At 41.9% G+C, this 16,498-nt stretch overlaps 1 pseudogene; it reads right to left on the bottom strand.

Moving 5' to 3' along the window:
• Positions 1-1,642: 1,642 nt before the first annotated feature.
• Positions 1,643-16,068, bottom strand: LOC149121429 (mRNA export factor pseudogene; annotated as a pseudogene).
• Positions 16,069-16,498: the final 430 nt, after the last annotated feature.

Genomic DNA, 16,498 nt, shown 5'->3' on the forward strand with positions numbered 1-16,498 from the left:
GTGTTAGATGCTAGTCATTCTGCCCACATTGAGTGAGATGGAAGTGTAAGGGACCCCCCCACATTTTGCTATCATCCCCATCTTTCTCTTATTTCCTAACCTTGTCCTCCTGATTTTGATAAGGAGTTAAGGATTGGATTGGATTTTTGGGAGCAATGATAAGGATTGGATTTTTGGGAGCACTACTATACATCTCCTTTTTGGGCCCAAGTTCTCATCCCACTGCTTATCACCAACAATCAGCCCAGGAGAATTCCCTCTCTGGCGTCTCCCTCTCTCCACACTAATGAAAGGGGCAGAGCAACTTTTGTTACCTCATATTTATGCAGAAATATAAGTGATGTCAAAGGGCTTTAGAAAATGAGTTAGCTTGGAGCCAGCACCGTGGTGCAGTAGGTTAATTATCTGCATGAGCTGACAGCATCCCATATGGGTGCCAGTTACTGTCCTGGCTGCTCCTCTTCCAATCAAGCTCTCTGCTATGGCCTGGGAAAGCATTGGAAGATGGCCCAAGTCCTTGGGCCCCTGTACCCAGTGGGAGACCTGGAAGAAGGTCCTGGCTCCTTGCTCCTGGCTTCAGATTGGCATAGCTCTGGCCATTGCAGCAATTTGGGGAGTGAACCAATGGAAGGAAGACCTTTCTCTCTGTCTCTCCCTCTCATTGTCTATAATTCTACCTCTCAAATAAATAAAGAAAATCTTTTAAAAAAATAAAAGAGAATGAGTTAGCTGAACTGGGGAACTGGTGTATTCTCACATCTCCTGATTTCTACATCACACCTCAGTTCTAGGTGCCAACATTCTAATGGTATCCATGGCCTTTCATCACTCTGCCTATGATAGGCCAAGGTACATGTTACCCCAAGAAAAAGGACTATATCATATAGAGCCATTTCTTCTCTGTCCTATTTCCCCTGATTACTCTTGAACCTACACCATGGAACCATTTCCCTGATGGGTGGGGCTACTCACTGCCCAGGTGGGTGGGGCATGTTTATGTCATAAGGGACACTGTGACACAGGCTGGCCTATAAAAGCAGCTGTAGCCCTGGACCCTTACCAGTCACTGGTTCTGATTGCTAGGACCCTCTCCTAAGAACATGACAGGTAAGCCTCAATAATTCTTGCCTCCCAATGCCATCTTCCCCTTTATTCCTTATCTTCCCTCCAGCCTGACCCTCCTGATCCTGTAGCCCGGCCCATGTGTCTGGTCCTCCACCCCAGCCTGACCCTACTAGCTCTGTGTTTGAGCCTTACCATCCTGATTTTCCATACTGGCCTCATCCTCCTCCGGGCCCTCCACTCCAGCCCAACTATCCAAGTCAGCCATACCATTGTTACTTTCCTTCTGTCCCTTCACACCAGGCAAAAACCCCAGATCCTGCATCTTGGACTCACCCTCCTCCTAGAGCCCTCCCCATATCCAACTTTCTTTTTCTCCCCCTGGACCCTCCTCTGGGTTCAGTATTTGAGCCTTTTCCTCCTCCTGCTCCTCCATACTGGCCCTACTCTCCCTCTGATCATCCTGCACCCCAGCCAGGTCCTGCTCCTGCTCCTGCACTTCCTGCTCATACTCCTGGGCTTCCACATAAGGCTCATCCTACTATGAAGTCCTCACTCAAACCTCATCCCCCTTCTCATCCTAAACACCAACCTTGCCTTTCTTCTGTCTCTGAACATAAGCCCCACCCACCTTATTCAGGAAAATGCAGTCTTCCATTGAGGGATTAAAAACTGCATGTCCCTTGGACAAGTCATAGCTGCAAGGATAGGCAATCTGTTTCCATTGTTATTGAGTCAGCAAGTTGTCCTGTGATTGAGCTGTCCTGAAGCTTTTAGTTTTCTTCTGGCATCTTTGTCCCAGAACTGACAAAACAGGCCCCACAGTTGAAAGGGCACCAAAACTAAGATGGATTGAAATTCCATTTACTCCATAGAGAACCTGAGGCACTGAAGTGCTGATTCCATTGGATAGATGACATTTAGATATGCAGTTATCTTTGGCTGGATTTACAATATTGATATAATGATTAGCAACTCTCCATGCAATAGTTCCCAGGGCAAAACCAGTTGGCTTGTTCTGTTTGTTTATAAAAGTAGCCACATGTCAAGGCTGATGTTTCAGTGGAGTTTTCAAGTCCCCTGAATTCAGAAGGTTGATTCTCTTATTGATAGTCAGCCTGTCTCCACAGTTGCTACCATGGTCATACTGTATCAAATCTGTACAGGAAATCTCTTCAGAGTGTTGCAACATCATCATAGGATTTGATAAACAGGCATCCCAAAACTTGAGTCTCATCCAAGCAATTGGTCATCACACATCACACAACTGTAGACTGGGGCTTTGATGAAATGTTTGCTTCCAACAGGAGTATCATGCTATGCAATCTGTAGCACTTGGTTGCTATTGAGGTCCTAAATTTTGACACTGCTATATCAAAATGCAACACACTGATGTGTGTGTGTGTGCGTGTGTGTGTATACACCTCCAAAATCTTTTTCAGCAGATTGGCTTACATGAGGTCTTGTCAGCAGGTAACTACTTCCTGCTTCTGCCACACAACCCAAGCCCTGTTCTGGTGGTATCCAGAAGTGGCCCAGTGGCAGAGTCAAATCTGAGGTGCTGGGTCAGGTGAGTTCAGAGCTAGAATGGGACAGAGAATGGAATGGGACCCTCAGTCACAGAGTAAGGTCATGACAGGAGGTATTTTCAGTAAAACAGTGCACAAAATATATGCCACTAGGGATACAGAAGACAGAATTTTTTTTTTAATGCCTATTTGTTTACATTTCCTTGAAACACCAACCAACAATGAGGTAGAGAAAGAGACAGAGAGAGTTCCAGCTGCCAGTTTTCTCCCCCAAAGTACAACAACTAGGGCCAAGCCTGGCTGAAGCCAGTAGCCTGGAACAATGTAGAGTATGCAGGTGGCCCATTTGCTCTATTCTTTCTAGCTGAGTATACTAATATTATTATAATAAATGCTCTCTCAGAGACATCCTATTTTTAGGCTCATTTCATAGCCACACTAATCCAGAAATGTTTACAATTAATTTTGCTGTAAAAATCCTCCTACTAACAATGTCATTCCTATGAATTTGAGCATCCTACCCTCAATTTCATTATGAGCAACTCATACAACTCCTATGAAAAAGTTTCCTACCTCTTACAATAGCTCTATGCATATGACACATCTCCATACCCATTATACTTTCAAGCATTCCCCCTCACATATAGAAATATGTCTGACAAAAGAGTTACTTTAATAGAGTAAATAATAGAGGTTTAAGCCCTCTTATTTCTAGAACTATAGGCCTTCAACCAACACCTAAGAACTCAAAATTCTTCATGCTACCTGATACACCAAATTCTATAGTAAGGTCAGCTAAATAAGCTATCAGGCCCACACACCGAAAATGTTGGTTTATATCCTTCCCATACTAATTAACCCCCTAGTCCTAACTATTATTCTAGTCACCCTGTTCCTAGGCACAATAATTACAGTATTTAGCACCCCCTGATTAACCATATGAATTGGCCTAGAAATAAATATATTAGCCATTATTCCAATTTTAATTAACAAAGCCCCACCATGATCAACAGAAGCTGCAACTAAGTATTTCTTAACACAAGCCACAGCATCAATAATCTTAATAATAGTAATTACACTTAACATTTTTGACTCTGGCCAATGAACAATAATCCACAAAATCACTTTACCCCAATCTTAATTATATTAGCATTAATCATTAAATTAGGAATAGCTCCCTTTCACTTCTGAGTCCCAGAAGTAACCCAAGGGGTCCCCCTAAGCACTTGGGCCATCTTCTGCTGATCTTCCCAGGCCATTAGTGGGGAGTTAGATTGGATGTTGAGTAAGCTGGTTCAAGAACTAGTGCCCATATGGAATGCTGGCATCTCAGGCAGCAGCCTTCCCCATGACACCATAATGCCAGCCCTTCATTTCACCACTTTGTATTTTAAATAAATATAAATCTAATAAATTGATCTTCTGTATATAAAGATAATTTAAAATGAATCTTGATGTGAATGGAATGAGAGAGGGAGCAGGAGATGGGAGGGTTGCAGGTGGGAGGGAAGTTTTGGGGGTAAAAGCCATTGTAATCCATAAGCTGTACTTTGGAAATCTATATTTACTAAATAAAAGTTAAAAAAAATATATATATATGAAATCTAAAAAAACAAACAAAAAAAAATCAGGACTCATTCTTCTTACATGACAAAAACTAGCACCCCTATCTGTCCTTTACCAAATCTCACCATCAATCGACTCAACCATAACAATGTTAGTAGCCATCCTATAAATTATAGTCGGTGGCTGAGGAGGGCTTAACCAAACCCAGCTCCACAAAATCTTAGTGTACTCCTCAATTGCCCACATGGGATGAATGGTAGCCATTATTACATTTAATCCAAATACTATAATTCTAAATCTAATTACTTATATTCTATTAAAATTCCCATATTCATGATATTTATACATCACACAAGCACAACTACCCTTTCACTATCACAAATATGAAATAAAACCCCACTAATAGTTTCAGCCATCCTAATTACCTTAATATCACTAGGAGGCCTACCCCCACTAATAGGCTTTATCCCTAAGTGAATAGAGCTAACAAAAAATGGCAATATCATCATACCCACTACAATGGCTATATAAGCACTTCTAAATTTATACTTCTATTTATGACTCATCTACTCTTCCTCACTGACAATATTCCCAACAACCAACAACTTAAAAACAAAATGGCAATTCAAATCAATGAAACACATACTATTTATAGCCCCACTAATCATTTTATAAACAATATTTCTTCCCCTCACACCAATATTTTCAGTACTAAGCTAAACTTAGAAGGATTTTATGTTACACAGACCCAGAGCCTTCAAAGCTCTAAGCAAGTAAATTATATTTAACTCCTGCTTAAAGACTGCAAATTAACTTCACATCTTCTAAATGCAAATCAGGTGCTTTAATTAAGCTAAGTCCCCCTAGATTGGTGGGATCCAACCCCACGAAATTTTAGTTAACAGCTAAATACCCTAGTCAACTGGCTTCAATCTCCTTCTCCTGCCATAAGGAAAAAAAAAAAAAAAAAGGCGGGAGAAGCCCCTGCAGAATAGAAGCTGCTTCTTTGAATTTGCAATTCAACATGAAAATTTCACCTCAGGGCTTGGTAAAGAGGGCTCAACCTCTGTCTTTAGATTTACAGTCTAATGCTTACTCAGCCATTTTACCAATGCTTCTGTTTATTAACCGATGATTATTCTCTACCAACCATAAAGACATCAGAACTCTCTATCTCCTATTTGGAGCCTGAGCTGGAATGGTAAGAACAGCCTTTAGTCTGTTAATTTGAGCAGAATTAGGCCAACCAGGAACTTTACTTAGAGACGACCAAATTTATCATGTAATCATCACTGCACATGCCTTTGTAATAATTTTCTTCATAGTGATACCTATTTCAGAAACGGGTTAGTCCCACTAATAACTCGATATAGCTTTCCCCCGTATAAACAATATAAGCTTTTGACTCCTCCCACCATCCTTTCTTCTTCTGTTAGCTTCATCAATAGTAGAAGCCGGTGCAGGTACTGGCTGAACTGTTTACCCACCACTAGCGGGTAACAGCCCATGCAGGAGCCTCGGATGATCTAACTATGTTCTCTCTTCACTTGGCTGGGGTGTCCTCTACTCTAGGGGCCATTAATTTTATTGCAACTATCATCAATCTAAAACCCCCTGCTATATCTCAGCATCAAACCCCCTTATTCGTATGATCTGTTCTCATAACAGCCATTCTTCTTCTTTCCCTGCCAGTTCTAGCCGCTGGCATTACAATACTCTTAATGGACCAAAATCTACACACAACGTTTTTTGACCCTGTAGGAGGAGGAGACCCTATCCTCTAGCAACACTTATTTTGATTCTTCAGACACCCTGAAGTATATATTCTTATCCTTCCAGGATTTGGAATAATTTCTCATATTGTAACGTATTTTTCTGGCAAAAAAGAACCATTTGGCTACATGGGAATAGTGTGGGCTATGATATCAATTGGTTTCCTTGGGTTTATCGTTTGAGCTCACCACATATTCACAGTAGGAATGGATGTGGATACACAAGCCTATTTCACATCAGCTACTATAATTATTGCCATCCCTATGGGAGTAAAGGTATTTATTTGATTAGCAACCCTACATGGTGGAAATATTAAGTGATCCCCAGCCATATTTTGAGCTCTGGGGTTTATTTTCTTATTTACAGTAGGTGGCCTTACAGGAATTGTACTAGCCAACTCTTCCCTAGATATTGTTCTCCAAAGTGGTAGCCCACTTCCACCATGTCTTATCCACGGGAGCTGTTTTTCCCATTGGGGGGGGGGTGATTCACTCATTGATTCCCTCTGTTCTCAGGCTACACTCTGGACCCTACTTGGGCCAAAATCCACTTCACTATAATATTTGTAGGAGTGAACTTAACTTTCTTCCCTCAACACTTCCTTGGACTCTCTGGCATGCCCCGATGATATTCATATTACCCAGATGCCTATACAATGTGAAACACTGTTTCATCAATGGGCTCCTTCATCTCCCTCACTGCTGTAATTGTAATAATTTTCATAATCTGGGATGCCTTTGCCTCAAAGCGAGAGGTAGAAACTATTGAGTTAACCACTACAAATCTAGAGTGACTTCACGGATGTCCACCCCCATATCATGCATTCGAAGAGCCTGCTTACATAAAAGCCTAGGCCAAGAAAGTAAGGAATTGAACCCCCTAAGACTGGTTTCAAGCCAGCTGCATAACCATTCTGACTTTCTCAATAAGATATTAGTAAAACTAATAATAATGAGAATATGAAAAGGAAAAGATCATGCTCTCTATATTGTTGCATAATAAGATCATTATAAAATGGATATCAATGTTTTGACAGAAGGGAAACAGTCTAGATTTGTGTGTGTTTGGGTATGTGTGTGTGTGTGTGTGTGCACATGTGTGTGTGCATGCATGTATGTGTGCTCATGTTGACAGTAGGCAGAGGGGTTTTGGGATATGGGTACCTAACTTGAAGATAAGGTAACTTGTGCAAATCATTTATAGCCCATTATTGATGCATGTGAGTATCAGCAATAAAGCAGGTCCCACCTGTGTGGTATGAGGGAAAGGTATTCTGTGGTGGGGCCCAAGGTGGGCAGCTCTACAACATAGAGGCTAACATGACACCAGGCTTATGTCACACAGAAGGCTACATTATAGTCCCCAAAGACAAGACTGATGGGTGAGATATCAGGGTAGAAGGTTAATAAAGAGAAGTATGTGGGTGCAGCAGAGTGTAGAATATGTTTTGAAAGATTTCATGTGAGCTCATGTAAGCAAATATTGGGAAGCTGTCCTCAAATCAGGTTTAAAGGAGGCATCCCGTGGAGCTGTACTCAATGCATAGAATCAGAGTTGTTCCATACAATGCATGTTTCAAGTGCATTCCTCCCTGATATAAGTACGTCCTGAACTATACTTGTTCTTCACAATTGTGTGAGGAAAGAAACAAGTGGAGTATATAGTGAGAAAGGACACACATGAGTTGATGTTTAGGGGTTTATTAAACCAGAGCTGGCCCACCCCTTCATAGAAGTTGTACTGGTACTAGCATTAAAATAACCTCTTTTTAAACGTATTTATTTCATAAAGAGAACAGATTTCACATAGTTCATATATACAATTTTAAACCTGCAATGATTCTTCCCACTTTCACTGACTCCTGCTTTCCCTCCTTCCTTCCTCCTGCCTTTTTCCTTTCAATATTATTTAGTTTTTAAAGCAAGAGTTAGGAAGAGAGAGAGAAAGAGAGATCTGCCATTTAATGGGTCACTTCCCCGATGGCCACGATGGCCAGGCTGGGCCATGCCAAATGCAGGAGCCAGGAGTTTCATCCAGGTCCCCCACATGGGCTATCACAGTCCAAACACTTGAGCTAATCTCTGCTGGTTTTCCCAGGCCTTTAGCAGTTGTTGCACACAGGACATAAACCAGAACCCATATGTGATGCTGGTGGCCACACAACACTGAACCCCATACATTCAATTCACTTCATGCTCATCAGTTTAATTCTGCACTAATTAACAATTCAACAAGAAAAATACAAAGACCACTGTTGCACAAAAGTAGATAAGGATTATTAAAAAATTATCAAATATAAAGCTGTCAGTTTCACTCATATACATTAAAATAGGGGGTACAGATGGCCCTTTCATATGCTGATTTAATTTCCTTTGGATAAATTTCCAAGGGTGCAATGACTGGGTCAAATGGTAGATCTATATTCAGATTTTTGAAGAATCCCCATGCTGTCTTCCACAATGGCTGTACTAGTATACATTCCCACCAACAGTGGACTAGGTACCTTTTCTCCCACATATTCACAAGCACTTTTTCTTTTTCCTTTTAAGTTTTGGTTGATAGCCATTCTAACTTAGGTGATAAAAAATTGCTTGTTTCATTGAGTACAGCTCCATGGGATGCCTCCTTTAAACCTGATTTGAGGACAGCTTCACAATATTTGCTTCCATGAGCTCACATGAAATTTTATCTGCATTTCCATGATGGTCATTTGTCCATGTGTCTGTTGTATTTCATCCTTTGAAAAATGCCTTTTCATTTCCTTTGCCCATTTATTCACTGGGTTATTTGTTTTGTTGTGGTTCAGTTTCATTTTTTTTCTTTCTTTCATTTTTTTTTTTTTTTGACAGGCAGAGTGGATAGTGAGAGAGACAGAGAGAAAGGTCTTCCTTTTGCCGTTGGTTCACCCTCCAACGGCCAGCACGGCTGGCGTGCCGTGGCCGGCACACCACGCTAATCCGAAGGCAGGAGCCAGGTGCTTCTCCTGGTCTCCCATGCGGGTGCAGGGTCCAAGCACTTGGGCCATCCTCCACTGCCTTCCTGGGCTACAGCAGAGAGCTGGCCTGGAAGAGGGGCAACTGCGAAAGAATCTGGCGCCCCAACCTGGACTAGAACCCTGTGGTCCGGTGCTGCTAGGTGGAGGATTAGCCTATTGAGCCGCGGTGCCGGCCTGGTTCAGTTTCTTGAGCTCCTTATACGTTTTATGTCTTAATTGGTTATCAGGAGGATAGTTTGTAAATATTTTCTACCATTCAGCCTGATTCCTTTTCTCTTTGTCGAATGTTTCCTTTGCTGTTCATAAACTTCCTAGCTCAAGCTAAGAAGTTTAGAGCTTCTTCTGGGTCTCACACGTGGGTGCAGGGGACCAAGGACTTGGGTGATCTTCTATTGCTTTCCCAGGTACATTAGCAGAGAGCTGGTTCAGAAGTGAAGCAGCTCAGTCTCCAACCTGTGTGCATATGGGATGCTAGCATCACAGGCAGAGGTTTAACCTGCTACACTACAATGTTGATGTCATCTATTTGTCTTTTGTAATTCATCCTTTGAAAAATGCCTATTTATGTCCTTTACCCAATTCTTCACTGGATTGATTGTTTTGTGTATACTGAGTTTCATGGGGTCCTTATTACTCCTACATACTAATCCTTTATTAGCTGATTAGTTTGCAGATATTTTCTCCCCTTCTATCAGTTGTTTCTTCATGTTGCTGTTTCCTTTGCTGTTCAAAAGCTCCTTAGTTTGATGTAACCCCATTAGCTTATTTTCCTTTTATTACCTGTGTGTCTGGCTTCATGATGACATAGAACACGGCTTTTAATGTGACAGATTGAAAACAAATCTACATTGTGTGTGTGTGCTACATGCATGCATGTTGACAATAGGCAAATAGGTTTTGGAAGGTTTTCAACATGGAGAAATTTCTGACTCTTTCTCACATCTTTTATAGGAAATGAATGATGAAGGTGAATGCTACCAATGAAGCACCTATCAACCTGTATGGTATGAAGGAAATGCATTCTGAGGTGATAAAAAGGTGTTCCATTGTGCGACACAGAGATTGGAAAGCTGCAGTACATACATAAGATGAAGCATTCAAACAGAACTGAGAAGTAAGATATTGGTGGTCAAGATTGTATAAAGGAAAGTATGAGTGGTGGCGTAGGGTTCCAGTGAATTTTGGAAATTTCATGTGAGCTCATGTAAGCAGACACTGGGAAGACATTCCCTGAAACAGGTAAGATCCGGGCCATGGCTCCAGGACACAAAGAATTAGGAGGTTGTTCCATACAGTGAATGTGTTCAACAGTATTCCTCCTGATGTAAGGGAATCCTGAAATATGCTTGTACCGTACAGGTGAGTGAGAGGATGAAACATTTGAAAGCTGGGGCCAGTTGCTTCCTTTGAGGCAGATGTACAAGTGCTTGTGTTAAAATGAGAGGATATGTGACTGAATTAAGTTCACAAATAGATAAACAGGAAAATGGAGAGCTTTATCTACTTATGTATTGATAGGCTTGTTTATTTGATTAGCTAGAAACATATTGGCATTGAATTTTATTTCTGCAGGGCCACCTTGTGCTCCCATGGAGATCCCTTCCATTATTCTTGAATGTTTCAGTTCACCCACTCTTGACTTGGAGCTGTCTACTGCTCTTAAGCCCAGGTCTTTCTTCCTTTCAGTCATGGTCAATACTGCCCTCAGGCATTAGAGGGTGCCTGAGGCAAAGGGTGGATTTGCACATGCCTGCAAGACTGCAGTGAATGCACCTAAGGGGGTTGAGGATGGGTCCAAGGGCTCCTTATTGTGGAACCTCTCAGGTCAGCTCCTCCATAATGACTTCTGAGGTTCACAGAGACCTACACATCAGCCATAATGAGTGCCCCCACATTGATCTTCACACCAAGTCAGGAGCCTCAGCACTGCGAGCACAGGTTTCCCATGAGAGGACAGAGGCAGGAACCATGTCCTGTACAGGAATATGGGTCATGTGCATGAAGAATGAGAAGACACAACCTGCCTTGCTTCTTTGGTGCAGAATATGGGGCTATGGGGCTTTATGTGTGCTGCTCCCAAGGGCTGAGCTGCAGAGGAGCCAAGTGTGTTTGTGCCACTGCCCCATGTCAACTCCTCACTGCTCTGCAGCTCAAGAGGCCCTACCAGGTTCTATCCCAAGTTGTGAGACCTGGAGAGGAGTGGGGATGGGTGAGTGGAATGTTCCCTGGGGAATCATGAGTAGGGAGAATCCTTCCAGCTTCTTCCCCACCATTTTGGTGAAACCTAGTAATCCTGCAGTGTAAAATAAATCTAATGTACCTTGTCTCCCTTGGGCTGGAAATTTACATCTTAACTTGCACAGTATATTGTGGAATATTTTTATTCTGGAATAGGAAGTCTTACCTCACTGAGACTCCAGCATTTGAAGAGGGAGTTAATTTGTTTGTTTTCCTTGTTCTTCAACCCTCAGAATCACATTGATATCTTACAGATACAGGAAGACAGTTGGGATGCACTCTGGAATGTCTTACCTAGTAGACCTGGGGGTGGCCATGGCATTCAGCTCCACATGTATTGAGTAGGAGCCTCTGCCCAATTCTGCTTCCTTGTGTTTTTGGATTTCCATTCTTAATTTACTAAAAATTCAAGTTCTTTGATTTGAAATACCTTTTTCAGTCTTCAAAAAAAAAAACACATAAGAGTTTCTACCACAAAACATCAATGTATTTTTAAAAAGTATCATTTGGATTACTTTGCAAAATGTGTTTGAGCAGAAAACCCTAGAATTTTTGTCTGAAGCAACAACAGTCATAGCCCAAGAGCCATTGTAATAGGAGAGATTTTTGTGTAGGTCACCATCAAACTAGGGCAATTTAAGGTTGGAATCCCAGATAAATGCTGAGTCATGGAGAAGAAAATGAAAACCTCAAATGAGATCATCCCATGACCATGAGAAACCAACACGGTTCTTAAGTGGAGGAAAAGACTGTGATAAAAACACAGGTACTTCACAAGTGAAAAAATCATGCAAGGAGAATTTTCAACTTATCTCACACAGAAAGCAACATAGATAATAAAAAGATACTTGAAAAGCCAGTTTATAATTTGATATGTTGGAAACATAAAATCCTGTGCCCCAGAATTCAAAGATGTGTCTTCCTGACAGGCACAAATTGAGTGTGAACAAGCCATCAACATGTAATAGACAGTTCATCATGACAAAATATGCAGGGCACTTGAAATACAAGGGGTACCTGTAGTCTAACCTTGAGGAAGTTCTGTGTCAGTGCCTGTAGAAATGCATGATATTTTTCCTTGGCCTGCAAGACTAGTTGCATGCAGGTCTGGAGAAAATATTCAGAGAATATGACCTATTTGGAGTTAGAACTGCTACCAATAGTAATTATTTATTTGAAAATACTTTTCAGATTTCCATATAAAATAGATTACAGCCATTCAGCTTCACCAGGTAAAGTGCCTTTTGATCTACAGTGCTTTGAGGCTCCCCAGTGAGTGATTATGACATCCAAATGTTCTGCATTTTCATGATTCTCCTTCTTTCAGACTCTGAATTTGAGGACATCAGCTGGAGCCCCTCTCTTTTGCCCAGTGTGGCTCTGGGATTTTGCCTCTGTCGTGTCATGCACAGTGAGATAAGGACAGGAAGAGTCCCCTCATCTGGCTTTCAGGACTGGACAAAGACATCCCACATTACAGCTGAAGGAGAGTGATACCTCTACTGTAGGAGTACTCTCAAGAGCAAGAATTTCTGCTCATATTGGGACACCCCTGTATTCTAAAAATTACCACAGATGAAATTAGGTAAGAAGGGGAGAGAGAAAACTCACATTCATTCAGGTGATCTTCTCAGGTACACAAGAAGATGGTACACAAAGTGTCAGTTTTGTCCCTATAGATTACATTTTAGGTATTCAACTAATAACCACAACTCAGAAACCATATGATATTTATATTTTTGTGACTGGATAATTTCACTAGACATAATGATTTCCAGTTCCATGGTATTTTGATTGGTTTGCAAGGAATCCATAAATTGCATTCAGTAGTATGGATATATTGATGATATTGATTCTTCCAATCCATTAACATGAAATCTGTTTCCATTTTTTATGCATTCTTCTATTTCTTTCTTTAATGTTTTGTAATTTTCATCATCGACATCTTTAATGTCCTTTTTTTATTCCAAGGTATTTAAATTTTTGTAGTTACTGTAAATGGAATTGATCTTAGAAGTTCTTTCTCAGCCGTGGGGCTGTTTGTGTATACAAAGGCTACTGATTTTGTGTGTTGATTGTATATTCTGCAATTTTACCAAACTCTTTTGTGAACTCCAGTCATCTCTTTGTGGAGTATTTTGGGTTCCTTATAGGGATAGTTTGGATTCTTCCTTCCCTATTTCTATCCATTTGATTTCTTTTTCTTGCCTGATGGCTCTGGCTAAAACTTTTAGGACTATATTAAATAGCAAGGGTGCGAGTGGGCATCCTTGTCTGGTTACAGTTCTTAATAGGTATGCATGCAATTTTTCCCCATTCAGTAGGTTATTGGAAGTGGGTTTGTTATAAATTGCTTTGATTATGTTGAGTGTTCCTTCTATATCCAATTGCTTAAGGTTTTCATCATAAAGGGGTGCTGAGTTTTGTCAAAGGCTTTCTCTGCATCTATGGAGATAATGATGTGGTTTTGGATTTCACTTTGTTAATGTGGCATATCACATTTATTGATTTTTGGATGTGGAACCATCCCTGCATACGAGAAATAAATCCCCTTTGGTCTAGGAGAATAATCTTTCTGATGTGTTGTTGGATTCGGGTGGCTAGTATTTTGCCTACGTTTATTGTGTCTATGTACATCAGGGATATTGATCTACAGTTATTTTTCAAATTGGTGCACAAAATCTAATTCAGTTTATTAGCCCATGAATTACTAGTGATAGTAATTAGCATAACTGCAGAAAAATATTTAATAAAATAAACAGAGATCTGTGATTTATAAACAAAGAAATAAAACAACCCATTAAATGCAAAAACGAATGCTTTTGTGTCCTAAAGGGTATATTAAGATTGCTTAAGAAATGTGGAAATTGTGAGAAGGTTGGAAACAAAGTTGAAGCAAGAATGCTGTACACTACAACTTGTACTAGAGGCCCTCAGGGGGCTCTGCTCTGTGCATATTATTTTTTTAAAATTATTCTTTAATTCATTTGAAAAACAGAGTTACAGGGAGGCAGAGAAACAGAGAAAGGAGTCTCCATATGCTGGTTTATTCCGAAGATGGCCGCAATGGCTGGAGCTCTGCAAATCTGAAGCCAGGAGCATCTTCTGGGTCTCTCAGGCAGATGCAAGGACCCAAGTGCTTGGGCCATTTTTCGCTGCTTCCCAGACCATAGCAGAGAGCTGGAATGGAGGCAGAACAGCTAATACTGGAACCAGCACCTATATTTGATACCGATGCCATAGAGAGTGGGTTAATCTACCATGCCACTGCTCTGGCCCTTGATCCTCTTCTGTTCCACCTCTCTGCTGATGGCCTGGAAAACCAGTGGAGCCAAGAGCTTGAGCCCCTTTACCCACTTGGGAGATTGGGAAGAAACCCCTGACTCCTGGCTATAGATTGGCTCATCTCTGGCTGTTGTGGCCATGTAGGGTGTGAACCAGCAGATGGAAGAGTTCCCACTGTCTCCATGTCATTCTTCCTCTATCTGTAACATGGTGATTCAAATGAATTAAATCAATATCTCAATCAATCAATAATCTTTCATTACAAATAGTGTGAGCCTTGGGCAGCTTTTAGGCCATGAGAGTAGGGAGCGAATCGCACCATTAAAGTAACGGTTGAGGGACGCTGCTATCTAGTGTTGAAAGAGAAGTGTGGGGAGCAACTGGGAGCAACTCGGACTAGACTAAGTTACTAGAATTAGGACTTATTCTATGCATCTGCTCTCCCACAATATGGCACTGAGAAGGGAGAAACAGCTTCTACACAGCTGCCTCCAGTTCAACCAATAAACTGTAGGACTTACTCCTGATTGGAGGAGAACAGCGTACTCGGCGTGTGGGTAGCAGAGTTGGGATTGGCGGAAGAGGACTATAAAGGAGGAGAGAGACAACATGCACCAGGAACATCTAAGGGGAACATCTATCTGAGGGAACACCTGTGCAGCCCCCGAGAGAGCCGGCCGGCGGTGTGCCACTCTCCTGCGGAAGTGGGGAAAGTAGCTAGGGGGAACCGCCCTTCCACGGAGGTGGAAGGGACGGTAGCCAACCCGGGAAGAATCAGCAGCAAAACCGGGGAGGGCCGAGCAGACAAAAGAACAGCGCAGGGTCCTGTGTCGTTCCTCCACGAAGACAGGGAACGACAGAGAAGATGCAGCAAGAATCGGCCATGTACAAAGGCAGAGTAGCCTTCACCATGCATGGAATCCTCTAGATCATCACTTCCTGAACTCAAGAAACCATGGACAGTGAAGTTATGGTGTTACAAATGACACAGACTAATGTATTGTTTGAAGCATCATGAATAGGTTCAAAGAATTGGTCTTAGGGCTTTGTTAGGAGAAGAAGACAATATACACAACAGTATGTAATATAAAATAGGGGGATGAAGTAATAGCAGCCTGTCTCACATGAGGAAGATGGGCATAATTAATTGCAAGTAATTTCTGTATCATCTCTTCAAAAAGAGAAAAGGATAAGTTGCCTAATCCACTCTGTCAGTTATTCTAGAAGGTCCTTGTGAATCAGAAATAACTGAACGTGGGATGATGTTACTGTATGTCTTTCACCTGATATGGACAAGTTAGTGAAGTGTCCAAATCACCAGTATGCCAACAAAGAGTGAGAACAGTGCTTCCACAAAAAAGTGACCTTTCTGTCTTTTGAAGATCCCCTGGGGATGACCCTGGTCTGCACAGCTCTGTGCTTCTCTGTCCTCACCGCTGTTGTTCTTGGGGTCTTTGTGAAGCACCGAGACACTCCCATAGTCATGGCCAACAATCGTTGTCTCACCTACATCCTGCTCATTGCTCTCATCTTCTGCTTACTCTGTTTGCTGTTCACTGGTTGTCCCAACACAACCACCAGTGTCCTCCAGCAGACCACGTTAGGATTGGTGTTCACCATGGCTGTTTCCACTGTCCTGGCCAAAATTATCACTGTGCTTCTGGCCTTCAAGGTCACTGCCCCAGGGAGAAGGATGAAACACTGGCTGCTATCAGGGGTACCTAACTCCATTATTCCCATCTGCTTCCTGATCCAACTGTCTCTCTGTGCCATCTGGCTTGGGACTTCTCCTCCCTTTATCAACACAGATGCTCACTCTGAGCATGGCCACATCATCCTGGTGTGCAACAAGGGCTCCGTCACTGCCTTCTACTGTGTCCTGGGTTTCCTGTTCTCCTTAGCCCTGGCCAGCATCACTGTGGCTTTCCTAGCCAGGAATCTGCCTGACAAGTTCAATGAAGCCAAATTACTGACATTCAGCATGCTGGTGTTCTGCAGTGTCTGGGTGACCTTCCTGCCTGTCTACCAGAGCACCAAGGGGGAGGTCATG

This window comes from Oryctolagus cuniculus, chromosome 16, assembly GCF_051225735.1.
Source record: "Oryctolagus cuniculus isolate XC-2025 breed Fujian yellow rabbit chromosome 16, ASM5122573v1, whole genome shotgun sequence".
Classification (NCBI taxonomy): domain Eukaryota; kingdom Metazoa; phylum Chordata; class Mammalia; order Lagomorpha; family Leporidae; genus Oryctolagus; species Oryctolagus cuniculus.